The sequence below is a fragment of the Phodopus roborovskii genome, unplaced genomic scaffold, assembly GCF_943737965.1.
Source record: "Phodopus roborovskii unplaced genomic scaffold, PHOROB, whole genome shotgun sequence".
Lineage (NCBI taxonomy): Eukaryota > Metazoa > Chordata > Mammalia > Rodentia > Cricetidae > Phodopus > Phodopus roborovskii.
In genome coordinates this window covers 25,419,519-25,444,791 of record NW_026126480.1, presented here as the reverse complement: position 1 = coordinate 25,444,791, position 25,273 = coordinate 25,419,519, and the positions used below count along the sequence as shown (strand labels likewise).

The 25,273-nt window shown below is 46.9% G+C and overlaps 1 protein-coding gene across 7 annotated transcripts in view; it reads left to right on the top strand.

The window, feature by feature from the left end:
- The window catches only part of Plekha7 (pleckstrin homology domain containing A7), a 181,824-nt gene that overhangs the window by 1,161 nt on the left and 155,390 nt on the right, over positions 1–25,273 (top strand). The gene's annotated exons all lie outside the window — the stretch shown is intronic.

The window sequence follows — 25,273 nt, the reverse complement described above, 5'->3', positions numbered from 1 at the left end:
TAGGAGCTGGGTAAATGTTTGTTTATCGAATGAATGAACTTGCCAAAGATCTTCCGGCCGGTGGTTTGACTGGCACTAGGTGTACTGTGGCGGGTCGTGATTCAGAATTCATTTCTTTACTAACTTGGAAACACTGTTTAGACCTGGATCAGAATATGTGAAGATAGTGGCTAAGACTGATGGATGAGATTTAAGGAGGGGAGGTGCCTGCTGCTTTGAAACCCGCAGGAGGAAAGGAAACAAAGAGTGAGCAAATAATAATAGCAGGTAGTGGTGACTGCTGTGCAGAAAATTAACACGATTTTGTAGTGATTGGGTGACTTGTTGCATTGGAAGGTCGTGATGACTTTTTCTGTGCGGGTGACATTTGAAGTTTGAATGCCAAGAAGGATCCTTGCTGTGGGGATCAGTAGGAGCAAACCATTTCAGGAAAAATGTTTAGGGCAGAAAAACGTTAAAGTTCAATGAGCAAAGAGGCTTGTGTGGCTTGAAGGTGGTGACCAAGGGAGAGTGACACTAAAGGGGGGGGGGTCACAGGTAGGGAGGTAAATGATGAAACTGTACTGAAGTAAATAGCTGCTAAACTTTATTCTGAGCCCAGGGAGGACGAAGAGGTTTTCAAACGGGAAAGTGGCATGCCATGCTTTGCAGTTTTAGGAAGAATTGATCTGGGTGGATAGCTGTGCCAGGGAGGCAGGGGGGCAGTAGGAGGCTGTGGTCCAAAGAAGACTATAGTGGAGGGTGGAGCACAGAGATGGAGAACAGTCGTTAGATTCAGGCTGTGCTTTGGATGTGGTGTTTACAGACCTTTCTAATGGATTGGATGTTGTCTAAAAGTAAGAACATTCAAAGATGTAGGGAACCGGTGGATGGCTCAGGTCATAAAGTGCTTGTCATACAAGCATGAGGACTAACGTTAGATCCCATAAGAATCCAGTATAGTGATGTTGTACACTGACAATCCTAGCTCTGGAGGTGGAGACAAGAAAATCTGGGGCTTGCTGGCCAGCCATCGTAGCCAAATCTGTATAAGCCCCAGGGTCCAGTGAGAGAAGCCGTATCAAAAAACAAGGTGGGCATCTGAAAAACATGTGAGGTTGACTTGGCTTCTGGCTTTTACATTCACAGGTACACACATAAATATGCACTCATGCACATGTGCACCTGTGTACACAAACACACACACAGGTACACATGTATACACGTACATGTGCACGAAGATGACTCCTAGAGGGAGAGTACCTGAATGCCCATATATTTGAGATGGGAAGGCTGGAGTAGAAGCAGGCTTGAATAGATGATTAAAAAACTATGCCAGGTGGTATTGGCACACACCTTTGGTCTCAGCACTGGGGAGGCAGAGGCAGGTGAATCTCTGAGTTTGAAGTCAGCCTGGTCTACAGATCGAGTTCCAGGACAGCCAGAGCTGTTACACAGAGAAACTGTCTTGAAAAACAACAACAAAAAGGTCTTATTTTGCTGTGTACTTTTACGATGGGAATATATCATATAGAACAAGTGGTTCTCAACATGTGGGTTGTGACCCCTGGGAGGGGGTCTAATAATCCTTTCACAGGGGTCACCAAAGACCATAGGAAAACATGGCTATTTACATTACAGTTCATAACAGGTAAACCTGGATATTTACACTACAATTCATAACAGTAGAACAATTATAGTTATGAAGTAGCAATGAAAATAATTTTATGGTTGGTGTCACCATAACATGAGGAACTGTATTAAAGGGTGGCAGTTAAGAAAGTTGAGAAGCACTTATACAGATAAATGAATCTGAAGCTTGAGGTTGAGAGTTCAAGGCTTGAAGATACCTATTTGTAGGTAACAGTTGTGTGGTGCCCTGGGGTATAGATGAAGTCATCAAGGACAAGTTCAGACCAAGAAATTCTGTCCTAGTTTGCTTTCTGTTGTTGTGATATGCACCATGACCAAAAGCATGGTGAAGGAAATTAAGGAAGAAAAGGGTTTATTTCAGTTTATACTTTGGGTCACTGCTGATCAGTGACAGAAGTCAGAGCATGAACTGAAGCCAAAACCGTGGAGGAAGGCTGCTTATTGACTCATTCTGGCTTGCCAGCTGGATTTTCTTTTGCTCACTTGTCTAGGACAGTGTGGTCCATAGTAGGCAGGGCCCTCCCACATCAATCATCAATGAAGACAATTCTCCACAGACTTGTGCACCAGAGGCAATTCTTCAGTTGAGCCCCCCCCACCCCCCCAGGTTACTCTAGTTTGGGTCAAGTTGAAACTAACCAGTGCGATGCTCTAAGCCTGGGGACTTGCAATGTTTGAGGTTTGGAAAGAAGTAAATTTAAGAGGAGAGACTAGAAGGTAAGAAGATGTGTAGTCACAGGAACCTCTGGGACATAGCTGACTGGAGCCCACGGCAGTGGAATTAGAAACACCTGTCCAGGAGGACGTCACATCTTCCTGGGAGTTTTGTTGCAAAGAAGAGTCTAGACATTGGCTAGCAGCTGGGGAGTGTGGGGTTGAGGGAGGGCTTTGCTCTTTTCAGGGGACGATTTTTACATCTTTTGTTCTGGTGGGAGAGGGAGAAATAGATGGTGTAGAAAAGAGACTGGTCAGTTATTGGAGCAGAGTTTCTGTGAAGGTTAGAGGGAGGGGTCCAGGCCTGTGTCTCAAGGTCACCTATTGGGGCCATGAGGAGAGGTTGTGAGCATTTTGCAGTATGGGTACAGCCTCGAGATGGGATTCATGCAGTCTGTAAAACTCTAGGCTGTTCCAGCTTTCATCCCTGTTGTAACTCTTCTTTGGTAATTCTGTCCTCTCATCTGAGTCCTCCCACACTTTCTGGAAGATCTCTATGGACGGAAGCTTCTGTCCCACCAGGTCCCACAGCTGTTTAGCCTCAAACACACAGAGGCTTATATTAATTATAAACTGTTTGGCTGATGGCTCAGGCTCCTCCCTCTTCCCTCCTCTCTCTTCTTCCTCTTCTTCCTCTTTCTCTTCCTCTTCTTCGTTTTTTCGAGATAGGGTTTCTTTATATTGCTTTGGAGCCTGTCCTGGAACTAGCTCTGTAGACCAGGCTGGCCTCGAACTCACAGAGATCTGCCTGCCTCTATCTCCTGAGTGCTGGAACTAAAGTCGTGCACCACCACTGCCCAGCAGATCAGGCTTCTTATAGGCTAGTTCTCTCTTAATTATTAATCCATTTCTATTAATCTGTATGTCTCCATATCTTTTGCTTTACTGTTGATGCCCAGGCCTCTTCCTTCCTCTGCTACATGCATCTCCTTGATTCCACCTACTATCTTTATCCCTGTTTAGATTTGCTCCCTGGCTAAATCCTGCCTGTCTATTGGCCAAAACAGCTTTATTCATCAACCAATAAGAGAAACATATATTCAGAGCATACAGAAGGGCATCTATCATCACCTCCCCATAGCAATATTGATAATGCCTCTCACCCTCGAAGGCTGCGGGTGCCCACAGGCTGGGATTCTGTAGTAGCTGCTGTGTTTTCTACATGATAATTTCTGAAGGGGCCTTTGGATTTTGCACTAATTATCTCCCTCCTTGCCCCCCCCCATCCCATGAAGATTTGCATCTATATGCTTTCCAAAGAGTTTACTTAATTTTTAACAAGTTACTATAATCTAAGGCTGTGGGGTGTGTGTGTATTGGTGTGCCATCGTTTGCCATGGGGTGTATAGAGGTCAGAGGACAATCCTGGGGAGTCTGTTTTCTCCTTGCATCATGTGGTTTTTAGAGAAGGAGGATCAAGCTCAGGTCATTGTCAGGGTTGGTAGTAAGCATCTTTTGCTTACTGAACCATGTGCCCAGCTCTGACTACTTTCTTAGAATGAGAATTTCTGGATTTGTGATTGTAGGGGAACATCTTCTAAAGAGTTAGTAAAGTCAGAGAGACAGAACAGAAACCTGGCTGACTTTGTTTTATTAATGGACAGGAAAGGTGTGTGGTCAATTGTTCCTGATATTTAATAGAGGTAGGTTTTGTTTTTCATTTAATTATTTGACAATGCCATACATATATGCCTTAGTTTCTTTCCTGTTGCTGTGATCAAATGCCTGGACAGGAACAATTTGTTTCCTTATTTTTTTTTTTTTTTAAGATTTATTATGTATACAGTGTTCTGCCTGCATGTATCCCTGCAGGTCAGAAGAGGGTACCAGATCTCATTGTAGATGGTTGTAAGCTACCATGTGGATCCTGGGAATTGAACTCAGGACCTCTGGAAGAACAAGCAGTTAGTGCTTTTAACTGCTGAGCTATCTTTCCAGCCCCAAGAACAGTTTACTGATGGAAGGTGTCTCAGTCACTCTTCTATTGTTGTAAAAACACACCGTGACCATGGGCAACTCTTCTAAAGGAAAGCATTTAGTTGAGGCTGGCTTAAAGTTCAGAGGGTCCGTCATTATCATCATGGCAGGGAGCATGGGGCAAGCGTGGTGCTGGATCAGTAACTGGGAGCTCATCCTGATCCTCAGGTAGAGAGAGAGAGAGACACGGCCTGGTATGGGCTTTTGAAACCTCTAAGCCTACTCCCAGTGACACATTTCCTCCAGAAAAGCCAACCTCTAATCCTTCTAATCCTTTCAGACAGTTCCACTACCTGTTGACTAAACATTCAGAAATGTGAGCCTATGGGAGCCATTCTCATTCATATGACCACAGAAGGGCTTGTTCCGGCTCACAGTTCAAGGTCACAGTCCATCATGGCAGGGAGTCAAAGTGCGGGACTGAAGCAGCTGCTCACAGGGCACTTACAGTCAGGTGGACACGGAAAGTGCTTGCTCGGCTGGCTTTCACCCTCCAGTCTAGGAACAGTGCTTCTTTCTTTTTGGTGGTCTTTCTATTTCAGTTTACCTAATCCCAAGAATTCCTCGAAGACATGTAAGAACCTAACCCAATCTGAGTAAATAAACCACAGATCTTCTCCTGGAAGCATGTCTCCCAGGTGATTCCAGGTGTGAAGTTGTAATGCGTTCTGATCACATTCACCCCCCCATTACTCTTCCTGCCCACTCTCACCCCTTCTGGATCCCTTCTTCCTCACAAGACCCCTCTCCTTTTCATGGTTTCGTGTTTTTAATTTTTTGGAAGTATGGAAGCATGACTGCAGGAGATAATACAAACTAGGCAAGGGTGTCACCTCCAAGCCTTGTTCCCAGTTTTCTGAGACAAGATCTTGCTTTGGTCCTTAGTCTTGTCTTGAATTCAGCACCTCTTTGTCTCCTGAGGTTTGGTGTAGCGGAGAGTTTAATCTAGAGTCTGTTTCTTGAAGCAGAAAACCTTGAGCTATGAGGTGTGGATTTTATTTTATTTCTGCACTTTTGACTACATTTTTTGCATTAATGATTCTCCCAGCTGCTGGTGAGGTAATGTAGACAACCCCTTAAAGAAAAGATTTTGTGGTCAGGTGGTGGTGGTACACAACTTTAATCCCAGCACCTGTGTACATTGGTATTTTTGGTGTTTTTTTTTTTCTTCCAGACAGGGTTTCTCTGTATTACTTTGGAAGCCTGTCCTGGCACTTGCCCTGTAGACCAGAGCTGGCCTCGAACTCACAGAGATCTGTCTGCCTCCTGAGTGCTGGGATTAAAGACATGTGCCATTAATGCCTGGCTTATACATTGGTATTTTGCCTTCATGTATGTCTATGTGAGGGTGTCAGATCTTGGAGTTACAGGCAATCTGTGGGTACTGGGAGAACCAGAGCCAGGGCTCTTAACCATCTCTCCAGCTCCTGTTCTTTTTGTTTTGTTTTTTTTTTGTTTTGTTTTTAATGATTTACTTATTTATTATGTATACAGTGTTCTGTGCTGCATCTATGCCTCATTACAGATGGTTGTGAGCCACCATGTGCTTGCGAATTGAACTCATGACCTCTGGAAGAGCAGCCAGTGCTCTTAGCCTCTGAGCCATCTTTCCCGCCCCCCAGCTTCTGTTCTTATTAATACAAGGTGTCAGTATGTACTCTAACTGTCTTAGAATTCACTCTGTAGATCAGGCTGACCTCAAACTCACAGAGATTCGTCTGCCTCTGCCACCCAAGTGTTGGGATTAAAGGTGTATTATGCCACCATGCCTAGCCTTAATCTTTTTTTTTTTTTTTTTTTTTTAAGGCAGGGTCTTGTTGTGTAGTACATGCTGGCCTTGAACCTACTAGCTCCCTAAGAGGTAGTTAAGCTAGTTAAGTACCATATGGTGCTGACTTAATACTTTTGAGTTCTTGGAGAAAATATAGGAATTGCTATTGTTATTTATAGCTATTGTCTGATCTATCTATCTATCTATCTATCTATCTATCTATCTATCTATGTTTTTTTGAGACAGAGTTTCTCAGTGGGATGGTCCTGGCTGTCCTGGAACTCGCTCTGTAGACCAGGCTGGCCTTGATCTCACGGAGACCCTCCTGTCTCTGCCTCCTAAGTGCTGGGATTAAAGGCGTGTGCTACCACTGCCCAGCTTTGTCTGATTCATTTACTTAGAGACAGGGTCTCATTTTGTAGGCCAGCTGACCTGGAACACATAACATTCCTCCTACCTCAGCTTTCCTAGTGCTAGGATTGTAAGTATGTATCCCTGTACCTAGCTTTTTGTTTTATTTTGAGACATGGCCTCAATGAACCTAGGTGCTCAAGCATGTTGGTCAAACTATGCACCATTCCTCCCAGCCTTTGTTTAATTTTTCTTTTGAGACGGACTCTCACTGAATTGCCTAGGCCAGTCTTGAACTTGCAGTCTCCTTGCCTTAGTTCCCAAGTAGTTGGGATTTTACAGGTCACAGCCACAGGCCCAACACTAGGCTCCTCCTGTGAATGATCCTCCTGCCTCAGGTACTTGTGTGCCTGCAGGGTGGGGGACATGCCACACCCTGTTCAGAGGCTCAAAGGCTGCTCCTTGAGGACAGACCCATTCACTGCTTCTGAGGCTTGATACCCAGTCTGTCTCATCTGGCCTTATTTATGGAAGAGGCTATGTCCCCAAGAAACCTTCCGTATTCATTAAGTAGTCCAGTCTTTTAAAATTCCTGGCTAGAGAGCAGACTTGTGTATGGAACAGAAACAGGGAAGCCAGGAATGGACCTGTTGGGGCTGGTGTTTGGTCTAAGCATCTTGGATGTAGTTACTCTTTGTGAATAGCAACACTCAGAGCAGGACTTGGCCAGTAGAGGGGCAGGCAGCCTTCTCTGGCGCCTTGGTCCCATGAGCTTAGTTAGCACTTGTCATTTGGGGATTTCCTCATGTATTGACCATTGGACTAGACCCCTCTCTCCTTGGTTTCCCTTGGCATCTTCTTATTTTTCTCCAAGGTCCTGACAGGGACCAACTGATTAAACAAGGTACCACCTAGCTCGTGGTCCTCCAGCCTTATCTTTGGGGACTTGTGGGATTGTCCTGTGCAGGTGCCATTCCCTAGGCAGAAGGACTTGGGAAAGACACACTGAAGGCTTGGAGTGAAGCTGCTTCTTCATTGTTTCCCCCAGCTCTGTGGCCTGAAACATCTAGGGGCAGAGCCAGTAACATAGCTTCCAGGTCCCCCCTGCATAGTAAAAAGGAAAAGCCCTTTATTGAAAGGGAAGGTGCCATTGAAAGTACTGTAGTAAAATGGGTGTGGTAGCACACTTATTTTAGCACTTGGGAGAAGGAGGTAAGTCCATCAAGATTCAAGGTCATCCTTGGTGACACACTGAGTTAGAGCTGTTTGGGCTATTGGAGTCTGTCTCCAGAACACAAGAACAAAATGAAACTGCTGTATAAGGGTATTCAGTCAGCAGTTCCAGCATTCTGGAGGTGAGGCAGGAGGATCCAAGAGTTCAAGACCTTATTCAGATATATATTGAATTGTGAGAAGGTAGTCTGGGTTACTTGAGCCCCTTTGTCAAACAAAAGGAGAAAAATCAACAAACCTGCACTATAAACATTGTTCCTTTTGCATTTTTTCTAGATTTGTCATAGTTTTTAAAGTTTTCTATTTCTTTTTTTCTTTTTCTTTTTCTTTTCTTTCTTTTTTTTTTTTTTGAGAGTCTGTGTAGCCCTGGTTGGCCCAGAATTTGCTATGTAGACTAGGTTAGCCTTGAACTAATAGAGGTCCTCCTGCCTTTGCCTCGACAGTGCTGGGATTAAAAGTATACATCACTATTTCCTGGTTTGTTCCATTCTAAGTATAGAAAAATTTAAAGTATATGTTACATGTTTTATAATTCATCTCTACTTATATAAAATGTAAATATTGATTTAAATGTAGATACCAGGTCATTCACTTTTGATGCCGAATGACTCATCAGCTGTAAAACACAATATAGGAGTGTGCTGGCTCAGGGCTCTCTGGACAGGTGAGGTGAAGGGAGGCCAGGTGATGCCCAGGGACATAAGCTGGGAGAAGCCTCCTTCAAAGACACCCTGCGCCATACCCAGTGTTTAGGATGTGCCTTTTACATGCAATACCTCATTTTTCAATCAATTTAAAGAAGCAGTAAAGAGTGAACCAGATGTGACAGATGTCCAAAGGGAAGTCCCTATTATCAGCTGGAAGGCCCTTTAGAAAAACTATTGAAACTTGGACACAGCATTTCCAGAACTTTATTTCAAACCCAGAAATTGACAGTCTCACAATGAATTCTGGGTGCATCCTGAAGCCTCATTGTTGAAGGGCAAGCAGGTTCTCCCGCTTGGCTGGTTAGGGTATAATCCCACACTTTAGCTTGCACTTCCTGGTGGCTTTATCAAGGGGGAAAGCCGGATCATGGATTTAGTCCTGGGTCTGTGGGAAAGCACTAACTCTGAGTGTTCTGTCAAAAGCTGGAGGAAGGATTTAAAGCTGTGGTTTGTATCACACTCTCAAAACAGGCCCTCCAAAGAGATGGAGAAACCTCCAAGAAAAATGATTAAAGCTGCTTACAGCTCTTGACCCATGGGGGAGGCAGTTGCCCCTGTAGCAGGTAGGCAGATCTGCGTATGAAGAGGGTAGGTGTGATCTCTTCTGCATTAAGTCTCTTCTGCTTTGATAAGTGCCGGAGACAGGTAGCTCAGAGGACGAATGCTTCCCTACCATGCCGACAAGACCTGGGTTCCGTCCCCAACACTACAAAAGAGGAAATAATAAGAACCACCTGCTTGCAGCCTCATGACAGAATTTCCATTCTCTTCACATATTAAGGGAACAAATTTGGCACTTCTTAGGGTTTTGGAAAGAAGATTATGGGCAGGAAGCAGGAGGATGGCAAGTGGTACCTCTTCCTGGGCTACAGAGCAAGCAAGTTAGTTCAAAGCCACCTTGTAAACGTAAAAGAAAAGGATTGGGGTTCCTGCTCCGTGGTAGATCGTTGTATTGCATGTGCAAGACTCAAGGTCAAGTCACAGTTTTGGAGGGTGGGCAGCTAGCAGGACCAGCTAGGATGTGGGATGCTGGGTGACTTACTGTGATGCCCACTCCAGCTCAGTATAAGGAGTCAGCATCTTAGACGAGCTTGGTGTTGTAAGGAAATATTGGCAGAGGGAAGAGCCTAGAGAAATATGATGGTATTTGCCTCTTGTCACATGACTCAAAATATTTGCTTTTTGACTTCTGAGTAAGGGAAGCATTTTGAATGAACATTTTTATTGTGTGCAAGTGTTTCATGAACATTGTCTGGTTCAGCTTTTATCATTATTTTTGCTGTAGAAATTTGGCTCATAGGGTAAAGTGATTTTCTTACTGTTAGCTATTAATTCAGCATTTCCGGGCTCAGTGGAGAGGCCTGAAAGTACTTTTACCCTAGTGTGGGCTTCTCAGTCACAGGGACCACAGATTTAATGACAGTATGGGAAGATGAAAGGGAAAGGTGTGCTTTTCCTAGGAGACTGGGGTACAGAAAATGTCATGTGTGCAGACTTCATTTTTCTATGCTGGGGCTGGAACCCAGGGCTTTGGGACTGTTGGTCAAGCTCTCTACGCCTGAATGACTTCCAGTCTTTGGTTGTCCAAACACTGTCTTACTATGAGTCCCAAGCTGGCCTCACTCCTGATCTTCCTGCCTTTGCCCCCCAAGTGCTGGAATTCCAGGCATCACCACACCACTTCTGTAGACTTTACAGTTGATTCATCTGCTCCCTTACCTACCTGGGGATCACTGCTTTGGTAAGCTATTTCAGGTCTACTGTGTAGCTTTGCATTTCCCACATCTGCCCCAGGAGGTGCCAGCTTCTCTTTAAAGTCCTAGGTGTCAAGGAAATATGGGGAGGCCAGTCATTGTCTTTGTGGTCTCTGGGTCTTAGTCTCCATAACACTGTTTATGCCTTTAGTGAAGTCACACCAGCAGCTGTGGCCTCAGGTCAACTATTTTCCTTCCTTCCCTCCTTCCTTCTTTCCTTCCTTCCTCCCTCCCTCCCTCCCTCCCTCCCTCCCTTCCTTCCTTCCTTCCTTCTTTCCCCCCCCCCCCCCCATCTATCTCTCTTTTGACAAGGCATTCCTATGTAGCTGTGATTGGCTTGAAACTCTCTTGGTTAACCACACTGGTCTTGAACTCACAGAGTTCTCTGCCTCTGCCTCTTAAGTACTGGTATGAAAAGCATGTACCATTTTGCCAGTCTTGGGTTCTTATCTTGGCTGAGTTTGCTTGGCCCAAGTTGTATTAGACTACCTCTCATCCAGCTTGCTCACAGCCACTTGCCATCTGGGAAACACAAAGCCCAGACAGGTCCTGCATCCGGTAGACACAGTATCGGTGTGGATGTGGTGACACCTGTGGGAAGAGGCAGCCTTAACCACATGGATGCTAATCCCAGCTGGGCACCTGCTGCTCTCTGACCTTGCTAAGTTGCTGACTCTCTTCAAGCTTACTTCCTCAAAGGTTCAATGTTGTTAGTATGAGGAATACATGAATTATTTAATGGAAAGGGCCCAGAACATGTCCTATACAGAGTAAATGCCATTGGCTTAGAGGTGCTCTTAACCTGTGACCCATCTTCCTAGTCTCTTTAGTCTTGCAACTTATACATATATTTACAGTTATTTCAAGTAAAGACTTAATTAGACAGACTTTGTCGTACATTCCTGGACTTCTAGCACTCAGGAGGCTGAGGCAGAAGCATCAGAGTTTGAGCTCAGCCTACACTACATATTAGTTCAAAGCCAGCCTGGGCTATATAACAAAACCCTGTCTCAAAGCAAACAATCAAACTAGCTAACTAATAAGGATGCAAAGGACCCTGGAGCAAAAACCCTCCACAGTCTTTGTTGTCTGTAAAGGGCCAGGCTGTCTGAGGTCACAGGTACTTTCTTAGGCACTGAGGTCTAGACTGCAAGAGCCTAGGGTGGTGGTGTGGAAAGGTTGGGTCTGTCTCCTTCCTGGAGTCTTGGAGACTGTGTGAATCCTGCTTGTTAATCTGGCAGCCACCTGGTGTCAGCTTTGGCCACTGGAGAACAGACAAATTGTCTGATCATAGGTGTCAACATCTGACTCTTGGAGGTTAAACACACATTCCTCCTAGAGGCAGGCATTTCAATTGTCATTTGTACAGACTGGGCATTTGAGGCACAGGTGAGGAGCTAAAGAGTTTCCTGAGACCAGAGCATCATTTGGGACTTGAACCTGAGTCATCTTGGTTCCAAATTTAGTGTTTTTCTACCCAGCCCATGGTGCCTCCTGGCTCCAATCACCATTCTTTCTTTGCACCTTTCCAGAGGATCCCAAAGCAGAAGCATCTTGGGCTTTCCTCAGAACGAGCCCACTGAAGAAAAGGTGAGAGGAGCTCTGGTCCTCATGCAGGTGAGGGTGGCCAGTAGATCTGTGTCGCTCTGGAGGTGTGGATCTCTTCATTTGGAGCATCACCCCCTCCTTAATACTTGTTTCCTCTCCTTTTCCCTCCTCCCCAGATGTCAACTGACCCAGCTTAGGGACTGATGAGCCTCTTAAGCCTGCTTAAAGAGCCAGGCTGTCTTTCAGAGCCTGCCAGAGAGCATGTCTGCATCCCAGCCAGTCCCAGCCAGGGGCTCTCAGGGGCCTAGCAGCATTTCCTATCTAGGCCTGACAGCTTGGAGTTAGCATGTTCTCTCCTATGCCTCCCAGGAACCCACTCTACCACATGGGAATGTAGTGAGGAGAGAGGACCATTCCATCCTGTGCCCAGGGCATTGCTGCCTGGCCTTCCTGTGGGGCAAGACCAGAAAAGGTCTCAAAACTTCCATGTTTGTGTTGTCTCTTTTGTAAACTGAGTTGGCCATAGTTATTCATAGATGGACCCAGTGGGTTATGAAGAGGTGACTGCATCATTAGAGAATTTAACCAGAGGCTGGGTGGTTTTTGGTGGTGGAATCATCCATTCAGTTACCATTCAGATGTGAAGCTGAAGGGTCTTCACACTGGGCCCTGTGGACTGAGGCAGAGGATACTATATCCACTTCCAGCAATGCCCAGTGCAAGAGCAGAGATGACCCTGACCAGTTTGAGTTTGGTGTTGGGGGCGGGGCTCTGAGAGGAGGTCCCTGAGGGTCTTCAGGGAAAGACTGAGGAAGGCAGGCAGTGTGGAGCAGGTCAGTGGTGACATGTCACAGGTGGTGTGGTGTGAGTCACAGCCTCTGTGTGAGGAGTGGAGGTGTTGGGTGGGCCCTGGATCAAAGCTTACAGTGGCAAGTTGGCTTCAGGAACGAGGCCGATGGGGGCGAGGGGTGGGAATACATTGCCCAAGGGGCTCCCATTGCTGGCTCTGAGTCTGAACCTCATAGTGGTTGTAGAACAAGGATACTGACCTGGGGATGGAGTTTGATTGGTGATTGATGCTCTCACAGTTTACAGGAAGCCTTGCAGTTGACCCCAGGCCCTGCATAAACCTGGCATGGGTAGCACACATCTATACTCCTAGCACTGTGGAGTGAAGGGAGGAGGATCAGAATTTCAAGGTTTCCTTAGTTACACAGTAAGGTCAAGGCTAGCCTGGGCTACATAAAATGTTGTTTCAAAAAGAACAGATCAAAATGATGCTATGGTCTGAGTGCTGGCTTGAAAGCCTGGCTCTGTCTCTAGCTTGGGCCACGTCAATCTCTGTGTCCATTGATTCTTTACTTAGAAAGTGGGGGTAGTGACCACGATGGCTTCATGGACCAGCTAGAGCGGTGCACATTCTGAGAATTAACCCTTATCATTGCTGCTTTACTAGTTCTGTGAGGGAATTGTGAGGGAAGTTCTTTGCTAGGAGAGGTGCAGTGCTGTTGGCCACGGGGCTGGCATACTGTTCTTGGGGGAAGTCTCCTGTGGCTTGCTGGAGAGGAAGATTTGTGCCTATTTTCTTTCTCTTTTCACTCTTTGTTCTTGTTTAGACAGGATCTCGTTTTGTAGTCCAGGCTGGCCTTGAGCTCATGGCAGTCCTCCTATCCCAGCCTCCTAAGCACTGGGACCGTAGCTTGCCAGCACATTTCACTGAGAACTATGCTTTTGTATTGAGAGTTGACTGTAATTGGAAGCTGTGCGCTAAGTGATTGGTGCTGAATACCAAATAACAGTTACTGATCTAGGAAGAGCTGTCTTCCTTGGGGTTCCTGCTTGGATTATCAGGCAGAGCATCTTGCTCATTTGGGGGTAGTAGACGGTAACCTTGGTGTCTGTATTAGACACACTTACTTATTGAGGTGCTTGAGCTAGAGCCTCAGTTAGAATGTAGATGGAAGCCTCTGGGGGCAGAGCTGGGAACACACACAGGTGCCATGGGTGATTCTCATGGTGCTGAAAGGGAAACCATGTGTAGCTTCTGCGCAGCAGTGATATTCTTTTCCTCCCAGTGTCATTTGAGAAGGAAAAGTGATAGCCTAGCTGCAGGTCGGTGCCCACCGCTCTGCACATTGTAGGCCCGTGGGCATGTGTCTTTCATGACAATGCATCACAATCAAACAGAGCTGGATAAAAGGCCTTGGGTGGGGGAAAAAGTGTGCGGTGCCTACGCTTTTGCTCAGGACAGGAATCTGGTCTTGTTCCTCCATGATGATGCTGCCACTCTCAGAATGATCTGGTTAATCTTGAGGATGACCATAGAGTGAGGACTATGTCTTCCTGAGAGTGGTGATCTCTCACTTTGGAAACCATAAGTTCTTAGAGATTCTCTGAGGGCAGAGGAGGCCTGACTTGGAGGTAAGCAGGCTGCAACTCAGAACCAGGGATGACTGTCTTGTGTGGAATACTAAGTGTGCCAGCAGGTGGTGATGGGTTAGTGACAGTACTACACTGCTCTCATTATCTCTGAGCTGGTCCTGGGGGTTCCTGGCAGGAGCAGGGTTGTGACTCTGTGTCCCAAACATCTCACCAGCTCCCTGTGGACAGGGTCAATGTTTAGCCAAACAAATATGTAGGTTTGCTGATTTGACATTTGACCCGTCTCTCCAGAAACAGGCTGATTTACGAGGAGGAGGGTGGGTTTAGAGTTGGGAGTAAGTGAGGCTTTGTGAGCTGGAAAGGGAAGAAGGACCAGAGCACATGGCCAGGCTCAAGGGAAGAGAAATGCCCACCTAGCCTGACCAGGGGAGTGCTCAGAAAAATATTTCTCTTAGCATGTTTTGAGCTGGGATTTAGAAAATAATAGAGATGACTGCTGTGAGCTAAATATCTGTAATCACTGTACCCATGGATGCGTTTTTAAATGGAACTGGTGGTATCTAAAATTACATCCATTTATGTAAGCTTTGAATAATTTCTTTTTTTCTCTGTGAGGTGAGTGGGAGCTGGAGAGAGCTCAGCTGGCCTCTCTGAGCTGGCTGCCCTTGGTTTGCCCAGCCCTCCTCACCTGAGACTGTACATGTGTTTCTGTGTTCGGCACCAGATGGGACATTGATTCTTTGGGGGAGAGGAAAGTAATTAGCTTCAAGTACTGGGGATAGATATTTAAATAGGAACCTATAGTGTGCCCTTTATTCTGAAAGCAGCATGGGGTGGGGGGCTGCTGCTTAGTGCTGGAAATGGAAGGTGATGATGAGTTGAGGATGCTCTTGGCATGTGAAGGGAAGGTGGGCTGGGTTGGAACTGGCTACCTCCTAAAATAAGTAGGGAGCTTTCAGAGGTTTTTTTTTTTTTTTTTTGGTTGTTGTTTTGTTTTGTATTTTTGTTTTTTCTTTTCTTTCTGAGACAGAGTTTCTCTGTCTTTGGAGTTTGGAGCCTGACCTAGAACTTTCCTGTAGAGCAGATTGCCACAACCTTCCAAGTGCTAGGATTAAAGGTGTGCACCACCACTGCCTGGTTCAGTTTGTTCTTAAAAATGAGCTATAGGATGGGTAGTAGGGCTGGTACCCCAAGAAGACAGTTGTTTTTCTTAAGTCCTGATTTACTTATTTTGTACTTGTGTGGGGTTTTGTTATTGTTTTTACTTTATTTTGAGACAAAGTTTTACTGTGTATTGTGGCTGGCTTGGAACTCCCTACATAGACTGATCTGGCTTGGAACTTGTAGCCATTCCTCCTGCCTCTGCCTCTTGGGTGTTGGGATTACAGGGTTGCAACACACATCTGCTTATTTGTTTATTTTACATATGTTTTTCTGCACTGACGCAGGCACCAGACTTAACAAAAACAGCTCTTTTAATCATCATCTGACTGATTGCTGTTTACAGGCATGGAGGCACAAGGGAGCCATGTGCATAGATTAGGTAGTAGAGTGAGGGCTGCCTAGCAGCCTTTTATGTGTGTCACCACAGCCCCGTTTTCTGCTTGGCCTGCCTCCACCAAGATCCCTGACATTTGGTACTGTGGAGGCCAGGGTGATTTATTTCAGAAAAACAAAACAAAACACTCAAACTGTTCAGATTCACTTAGAGGCCAGGGCCAGTGAAAGAGAGATGTGTTCCATTTTATAACAGTAAGGGGAACAAGCTTTGGGGGCCCTCTGTTGAGGGCTTTTGGGCAGAACACCATTGGTGGCAGGCATTGCTATCTCTCCCCACACAGGTGGAAGGTGATAAATTCCTGAGCTCTGTGGGGGTGTGGGGAGGTGGCTGGATTTATAGAGGGCATGGACTATGCTACACTAGGGGCCAGAGACTAGCCAGGCAGGCCTAAGGTCTTGGCCATGTTGCCCTCTGCCTGTCACATGCCAAGTACTAGGTGCAAAGGTTATAGGAAAACTGACAGCTGTGTAGGTCGCCTCTCCCTGAGTTGTTCCCCGCCCCATATCTGGCAGGCTGAAGGTTCCCACAAGCAGAACAGGGTCCGGGAGAGGAGACAGCCTTCCTAGTACATGTCTATCGCTTCCTAGTACATGTCTATCCACTTGAAGTGGAGACAGGGTTTTAAAAATAATGGGCTCATGAGATGGCTCAGTAAGTGAAGACATTTGCTATATAAGCCTGATGAACCACGTAAGGGTGGAATAAAATAACACTACAAAAGGAAGAAGCAAAGTGTGAAAGTGTGTCCCCAGGGGTGGGTCTGCCCTCTTGTAGAGCTTTCCTGCTACCTGTGACTGAGCTTCAGGAGTCACTTTGGAGGTCATTGCTCAGCAGCTTGTTCATGGACACTTCTTGTGGGAGGAATGCTGTGGGGTGGGATAGAGAGAAGGTGGTGACTTTTCTGTCCTAACACCTTGTTCTGATGAGGGGCTGGTGATGGAGCAGTGGCCACCTGGGGCAGGAGCAGATGCTGCATCTTATGAGGAAGGAGCTTAGCAGGCCTGGTAACAAGAACAGAGGCCTAGCTATGCTTGGAACCTGTGTGTAGGCGGGTATGTATGGGTGGGTGTATGTGTATGGGAGGTTGTACATGCTTGTGTGTGTACTTGGGTGTGGAGGTTCAAGGTCAACCTTGGGTGTTGTTTTTCAGGAGGGATCCACTATTTTATTTTGAGGCAGGGTTTCACTGGACTTGGTCTTTGGCTGAGATGGCTGGCCAGCAATCCCCAGTGCTGGGTTTACACGTTTCTTCCACCATACTTAACCTTTTCTGTGGGTGCTGAGTATGGAACTCAGATCCAAATGCCTGCATAGCACACATTCACTGACTTAGCTATGTCCCCAGCACCATTTTGTCTTGTTTGTTTTGACAGGGTCTCACTATTAGTCCTGGCTGGATTGAAACTCATTATGTGGACAGGCTGGCCCTAACTTTCGATCAGTGATCTGCCATTGCTGGGATTAAAGGTGTGCACCACCATGCTGGCCTTCTTTTGAAAGACAAGTTTTTACTCTGTAGTACAGGAGCTGTAATCAAGCTCTCTTGGAACTCATGACAGTCCACCTGCTTCATCCTCCCGAGAGCTGGGATTATAGGTGTGAGCCACTGTGCCAGGCTCCAGTTCATTTCCATTCATTCATATTCATTCTCCGCATAACCCTCCTGTCTTAGTTGGGTTTCTATTGCCGTGGGGAAGCACCATGACCATAAAGCAAGTTGGGGAGGAAAGTGTTTATTTGGCTTACACTTGAAGGAAGTCAGGACAGCATCTCAAACAGGGCAGGATCCTACAGGTAGGAGCTGATACAGGAGGGGGGCTGCTTGCTGGCTTGCTTCCCATGACCTGTTCAGCCTGTTTTCTGTTTTTTCTTTTTAAATTCAATTTTAATATTATTATATTTTTATTTATTTATTTAGTTTTTCTAGACAGGGTTTCTTTGTGTGGTCCTGGATGTCTTGGAACTTGCTCTGTAGACCAGGCTGGCCTTGAACTCAGAGATCTGCTTGCCTCTGCTTCCCAAATGCTGGGATTAAAGGTGTGTGCCACCACTGCCTGGCTCATTGTGCTTTCTTGTAGAACCTAGGACCACCAGCCCAGGGTTGGCACCCCCCCAAAATGGGCCGAGCCTGCCCCATCAATCACTAATTAAGAAAATGCATTACAGCTGCCTGTGGAGGCATTTTCTCAATTGAGGGTTTCTCCCTTCAGATAACTCTAGCTTGTGTCAAGTTGACATAGACCAGCCAGCATACCTCCTCCCTTCCTATTTCTTATATGTTGCCCTGGCTGGCCTGGAACTGTCTATGGAGACTAGGCTGTCCTTGAATTCATAAAGATCTGTCAACTTCTGCCTCTGAGGTTAAAAGCTTATGCTAGCACGACTGGTCTGATTCAAGTTCTTGTCTTTCTTCTTACTGGTGGTTTCCTCAGTCTCCCTTTCCTGTCTTTCTGAGCCGATGCGGTTCTCTGGGCCTCTTTGCGTGCTTCACTGTGGCGTTCCTTCCCAGTGGAAAGTCTGCTGGGCATGCTCAAATGGGAGAGGAGGGGCCACCACTCAGAGTGCTGCTCTCCCAGTACTGAGAGCCTCAGCCCCACTTGGCCTTACACCCAGCTTCAGCTGGCTTACTCTAGAATTCAGGGAGTGTGGCTGTGGGGTCGTAAGAGAGCACATGGGCTGTGGAAGTTGGGTGAGTTATTGAGCCTCTGTAAGATGGGGTGAATGTTGGTATCTTTCCCAAGAACTTTTGCTTTGATTAAACAAGGATAATATAGCCAAGGGTAGTAGTGTCCACCTGTAATCTTGCACTTGGAAGGCTGAATGGAGAGGATAGTGAGTTTAAGACCACCCTGTAACGTAGTAACACCTTGTCTTAAGGAAATTAAACAAAATAAAACAACCTCCTCCAAAAAGGGAGGCTACCACAAAAGAATGTGTGTATTATTTCCCAGAATATAGCACTACTGTTTAATACATTTGGCACGTGTATACACAGTTTTCCTCTATAGTAGTTATGCTGCCACAGATGTATGTGGGAGACCTCTCAGTTCCTTGGCTTCAGTCCCACAGGCCTCCTGTACTCTGATAGACAGAGATCACCTGGATGTCTTGTCCAGCCAGCTCAGCATCTTAGTGATAGGCATTTTCTAGACGACAGCATCAGTTGTCCTGTGAGGTTTAACCAAGCGGATAAAAAGGTTCATTGGCCAGTGCTGCATCCTAATTGTGACCTTGGCTGTTCCTACTTGTAGAGGCAATCTCAGTGTAATTTGTAGCACAAGTCATGTCTCACATGAGCCCTGCCTTCCTTCCGGAGGCAAAGAAGAAAAGGCTCCAGTAATAACGGAGTAGCTAAGCTAGGTGGTGGTAGTGCACTCCTTTAATACCAGCACTTGGGAGGCAGAGGATCTCTGTGAGTTCGAGGCCAGCCTGGTCTACAGAGCTAGTTCCAGGACAGCTAGAGTTGTTACACAGAGAAACTCTGTCTCAAAAAACCAAATAATAATAATAATAATAGGAGAGGTTTGAACTCAATGTAACATGTCTTTATTCACCATTGCTCTGCTTCTAGGGAGTATTAAGTGTCCAGGTAGCTTGGTGAATCAAGGTATTCATTCAGCTTCAGGTGAAGGAATGGTCAGAAAGTGTGTGGTGAGGTCCCAGGGTAAAAAGTGTGGGTGCTACACGGAGGGAAATGACTGGGAAGGAACAGTATCAGGGCTGACTAGTTGGGGAAGTTTTGGGTCTCAAGCTGGGGTGGCAGGGAGGACTGATCCAGCATTTGTCATTAAGGGTCTCTGCATGAGGTGAACTTTCACTGAGCCCTTGATGTGTGTTAGGCGCAGGCCCGGGCACTGTGAGCATCCAGAGAAGAGTAAGCAGCATTGAACAGAGTTAGGAACACAGGTTTGGATGCTCTGTTGTCTATGTTTGAGGCCCAGCCCTACCACTTCTGGCTTGTGGTGTGATACTGAGCAGGCATACAATCTGTAGCCTCAACTTCCCCATGTGTGAAATAGGAATAATGATAAATGTGATGGGACTTAAATGAGCTAAAATGTGGGTACCCAGGAGGGTCTTGAGTATAGGAACTATTGGTGTGTGTTGGCTCTTTATTAGTTCTAAAGGTCAGTTCAAGGTAGATGTTTTTCTGGGTTGTTCACTGCTACGTGGGTGCTCCCAGAAACTGCTGGTACATACATAGCAAGCACCGAGTTAATGATTCACAACACCACTGGTGTGCCCAAGGAGCCCCGAGCCTGTGTTAGGAGGGACACAGCTGTGTTACCAACTAGAGGACACCATGCAAGTGATTTGATAAGGGGAACCTGGGAACTTTGGTGGCAGAGGGGTAGGTCAGGGAAAGCTTGAGATGCTGGCCAAGCCCCCAGATTGATCCTGAAAAACATGTAGTGGCTCATTGGGATCTTGGATGTTGGAGGAAGAGGATGAAGGTTGGAAACATGTCATACTGGTGACGCTGGGAGAGTGGAGGCTGCAAAGCTGGTCACTTTTAGAGGAGTTGTGGCTGCATCCTGCAGGTCATGAGGCTCTCTGGAAGGGCTTAGCAGGAGTGTGGCCAGGCCTGTCACTGGAGGAACATGGACAATGGGGATTGTAGGGAGTGTGGAAGGTGGTTGTCATTCTAAGACCACTCATGTTGACATCCACAGGCTGGGGCTGGTTGAAGTGGGTGTACATGTGAGACTACCTGGCAGGTGAGGCCTGGCCTCCCGAGCAGACAGCTGTAACACATACCTTGCTTGGCAGCACTTCTGTCTTAAAAATAGAAGGGACAGAGATAGAGAGGGGCAGTGTGCTTGTCCTAGGGGTGGCCTAGTTAAAACCTGACTCCTGGCAACATGACAGCTCTCCTCACCTTCACTCACCTTTCTTTGCCACCTCCTGCCCTTCTCTTCTCCTAGCACTCAGCAGAGGGATGGATTGAGGCCCCCGAGAGGCCTCTGTAGTCTGGGGGCCATATAGAACCTTTGTTGAGGTGTGTGTGTGTGTGTGTGTGTGTGTGTGTGCGTGTGTGTTGTGGGTACTGTCTGTAAACAGACATTGCTATTTTGCTTGTGCACAAGTGACCAACAACAGGGAAGTAAGACAGGGTGGCTTACTAACTAGCTATTGGGAGCATTCTGTACTCAGAGTTCTAGGGTCCTATATATTCTTGTAGTCACAGATCTCCCCCAACTGTGCTTCTGTGTGTCCCTGTAAATGGTTCTGCACTACTTGTGTGTCTAAGTGATATCATTGCACATCTAGGGTGTAAGAGACAGAAGGTGCACTCAGACTTCATAAGTAACAAGAATACTTTATTTAGTTCATTGTACAGGTCAGAAAGGAATGTGCCATCGAAGAGAACATGGCCATAGTGGAGTGAGAAGCCTGGGGCTTCTTTTATGGGGTCTAGAGGAAGAAAGTGTTTGGTTGCTAGGGCTGTAGTTTGGGTGGTTTTCTGTCTCTGTCTCTGTCTCTCTCTCTCTGTCCAGAGTTCTAGGCCTGCCAGGGCCGTGCATGAATTCACTATCAGCAGAGCTTATCAAGTATGGGGTGGAGGCTGCAGGTTGTAAATGCCCTCTGATGGTCTTCTGTTCAGAGTCCCTGAGTGTCACTGTCCTCTTTTGCTTGGGGTGTGGCTTCTCAAAGGTCCTCTGGAGAGGATTTGGGTCATTTTCAAGCGCAGATCTCCAATAGGTTCCCAGAGTAGCCAGATTACATGTGTAGGGAACACGTTGGGCTAGAGCTAGAGTCAGAAGTCTTGGCTTTGAGCCTTGGCATTGTCTCCTGTAGCTTTGTGACCTCTTAGTAAAGTCCGTAGTGACTAGGAAAGTCTTTGCCAAGGTGAGCAGGCACAGAGGCAGGCCCCAGATAAGGATCACAGGTCCACTATAAGAGGAAGGAGTTTAACTCATCACCATTACCTCAGGGCTTGATCAGAGACCTTAGGAGTGTATTGTGATCACTTTTATTGTTGGTTGGTTTTGGTTTTGTTTTCATACAGCTTAGGCTGGCCTCACACTCACTAGCCGTCCTTGGGTTTGGACTCTTGATCCTTCTTCCTTCATGGCCCCACTGTGATTACTCACTTGTGACTTTTCAGTAGGGAAGGGAATCTGCTCCCCAGGCCAGTTGAGGGAAGGAGGCAAGAGAGACTGGGACTAGGGTTGGAGAGGGAAACACCAGGAAGCTTTTACCAAGGAAGTTATGTATGACTGTGTCTCAGAACTTTGTCATGCAGGGAAGGGGACAAAGGTTATCACAGAATCAAAGGTCTGGGAAGTCATGGGGTCACAGGGTAGAATAATCTGGGGGAAAGAAGACACTGGAACTGGCATGGAACCTCCCAAAGGATGGGAGAGGTCCCCTTCTGCTTCCACCCAGGGCTTGCATCTCTCAGGCATGCATCTAAAGGTCAGATGTGCTAGTCAAACCTAGGTCGTAAACAGGCAGAGACGTTCCTGGAGGCTGTTTTGCATTCTCTTCATTTTTTTTTTTTTTTTTAAATGGGAATCTGAGGGCCAGAGAGGGGCAGGTGGCTTTCCAGCAGGGCTGGATCAGACCTAGTTAGAACCTGGCTTCAGCCTCGGGTTTGCACTGAACCCATCCATAAGGGAGCCCCTATCCAGGCCCGGTCGGCCACAGCCTTTCCTGGTCCACTCCACCATGCCATTCAGTCTTGGGTGGAAAAGGTAGAGTAAGCAACAGTCTTGTTTACCAAAGGGGCTGGTTGGACGGGTCTGCTTTGCAAGGTTAAAGGCCAAAGGGGAGACCAAGTTTCTTTGTTGACTCCTGGTGGTGGGTAGGTGAAGGTGGGTAAGGCAGACCTGAGCCAGCCACCAACTGGGGAACTTTTTGTTTGAAGTAACTGCCTGGTGGCCCCTGAACACAGAAGGGTGAGCAGTTTCCAGCTCTCACATTCTTTTTCTGGGCAGTAGGGCCAGGAGAGATTAGGGCAGACATAGGAGGCTAGAGGAGGCCAGTAAGTTTCCCATTTGGGGCAATTAATTTGATGGATTGCAAGCCAGCTCCTACTTCCTCCCTGTCCTCCCTGGGATGGGCAGAAGGACTGGGTTACGGTAATGTGTATGATAACACCCTCCCCTGGCTCCTGTGTTACCTTCTGGGGAGTTCAACTTGGTTCAAGTCTGAGCACACAGTAGGTGCTTCCTGAAAGCTTGAGTATCTGGTTGGAGCCTTTCTAGGAAGCTAGTAGCTGGAGGATCTCCCAGTGGCCACACTGTTTATAGGTACAACTAAGAAGCCTCAGCAGTGAGCTCACCTGCCCAAGGTTACTCACGTCACCGGTGACAGCTGGGAGTGCCGCCAGGATCCTGCGCTGCACTGGCCTAGTGTGCTCAAAGGGAAAGCGATGTACACAGTGAAGGACTCCTGAGTTTTCCTGACTTCCTCCTGGCCCCTGCTTGTCTTGGGGATCTCTGTCAGCATCTCCCCTTGCTGGTTTTGCAGCGCCCTACAAGGGTGCTGAGGCCACACTTTGTAGTCCCTGCACCCCAGCAATGCACCCCCTGGGCACTGCATTGGTGCTAAGAGGACTGGCTGGCTTTGTAGTCCTTTTAGCTGGGCTTCTCCGCCTTCTATTGGTTTTTTTGTTTGTTTGTTTGTTTCTTTTCATTTCTGGTTTAATTTTGTATGTTAAAATTTCTGCTCTCCCACACACCAGGAAGCATGAACTGTACTGCATAAGCAGGGTGTAAAGAAATCACAGTAAGGATATGCCATGTGCCTGGGGCGACTGGCTTACTTGAAGATCCTGTTGTGTGCCAGCGTTGGGCAAGATGCTGGTTTTCCATGATGGATGAGGCATCTGCCTGAGGAACCCATTTTTCTTAGACTTAATCTCTGTCTGAGACAGTCTCATATATATAACACTAACTAACCTGGATCTTGGCTATATAGACCATGCTAGTCTCAAACTCACAGTCTCTTTCTCCTAAATGCTGGGATTAAAGGGGTACACCACTTACCCAGCTAGAATTCTTTTTTGTTTATCATACAAAGTATATTTCACTGTGGCTTTTTTGGGAGGAGGAGCAAGGTTCTTTGTACCCCAGACTAGCCTTAATCTTGAACTTCTTCCTACCTCTCAGTGGTAGGGTTACAGGTGCATTCCAACACAGCAGTTTACATGGTGCTAGATCTCAAATCCAGGGTTTCATGCGTACTAGGCAAGCTAGCTTGACATTTTCACACAGATAGGTCCTCATACTTTGTGTCCCTGCCTCTTTCTGAGTTTCAGTTTCCATTTGTAATCATCTAGGAAGAATACCATACCTTCCTTACTTGTTATTGGTTCACTGATAGAGCTTTATTGACTTCCTGTGGCTGCCAGGCACTGTTGCAGATGTCTGGCTGGGACAGGGCCAGTAATCCACAAACTCTGTGCTCACTGAGCTTACTTAGTATGGAGAAAAAGATGATAAATAAAATGGTTGCAATGTATGGTTGGAGGATGGCAGGTGTGAGGTGGGGGCTGGGGAGTAAGGAGGGCAGTGTGTGGGACCAGAGGGTTTGAGGGAGGCCTCTCTGAAGAGATGGCATCTGGGTGCCCGGAATAGAATCCAGGTCCTCTGGAAGAACAGTCCATGCTCTTAACCACTGAGCCATCTCCCCAGCATCCTCTGCTTTTAGTTCTTAAACAGCCTATTTCCATCTTTTTCTATCCATTTACTCAATCACCAGCTTCTTAAGGGAAGGGTTTTCCAAGAAGCTTTGTTCTCTTCTTGCCGTGTTACTTGGAGCAGTCCCCTGGATGGTAGGCAAAGGAGTCATCTGGGAGCACAGAGGGCTAAGGGGGGTCCTTGAGCCAGGAGGCAGTACCACACCTTTCAGTGATGCAGAATCTTGCAGTTTTAGGTGGTTTAGCATCACTGGGGCTGTCAAGCTTATACTTGTGCCTGTATAAGTGTTGGGGCAGGGAGGGGTGAGGCTGAGAGGTAACAGGTGGCCCAGAACACATGGGTTCCCTCTTCAACCCTGTGTGCCTGAGGTCAGCAGGATGCCTGGGAGAGCCGGTTTGTTTGGGCCCTGCCACCGTGGGTCTCAGCCATAAAGAGCTCTGTTTAGGTTTGCAAGGCCCTTGTCTTTCCTTCCTACTCTGGATGGCATTACTGATTAAACCTGTCCTTGGACCCTGTACACACAAAGCCAGGATAGACCAGCATGTTGGATGTGGGCATTCTGTTTCTGGAGTCAGTGTGGGTGTGGGTGAGCCAGCCTTTGCCTCTGCAGCACCCTTTTCCTGGGTTCTGTGGTGCTGTCTGGCTGGTTGGACACACAAGCCTGTCTCTGCCTGGAAGGTTGTTTGATTTAGGCAGGGAGTCTGCATTAATAGGAACCTGGACTGAGCCCTTGGCCAAACATTCCAAATTCTTTGGACATAAAGATTTTCTAAAAGGACTGGGGGCCTTTCTAAGGCTTCACCATTTTTTGTTTATACCCCATGTATATTTCTGTTTGGTTCCCCAGAGCCCTTTCCCAGTATCCTCAGGAAGGCCTGGTTGGGTCACTGGAATTCTTCTATCAGCCTGGCCTCACCCCACTGTCGTATGGAGTGTCTGCCCAGCAGCGCCTGCCCTTCCCCAGTGCCATGATGCCGAAGGGCTGAGGGTGGAGT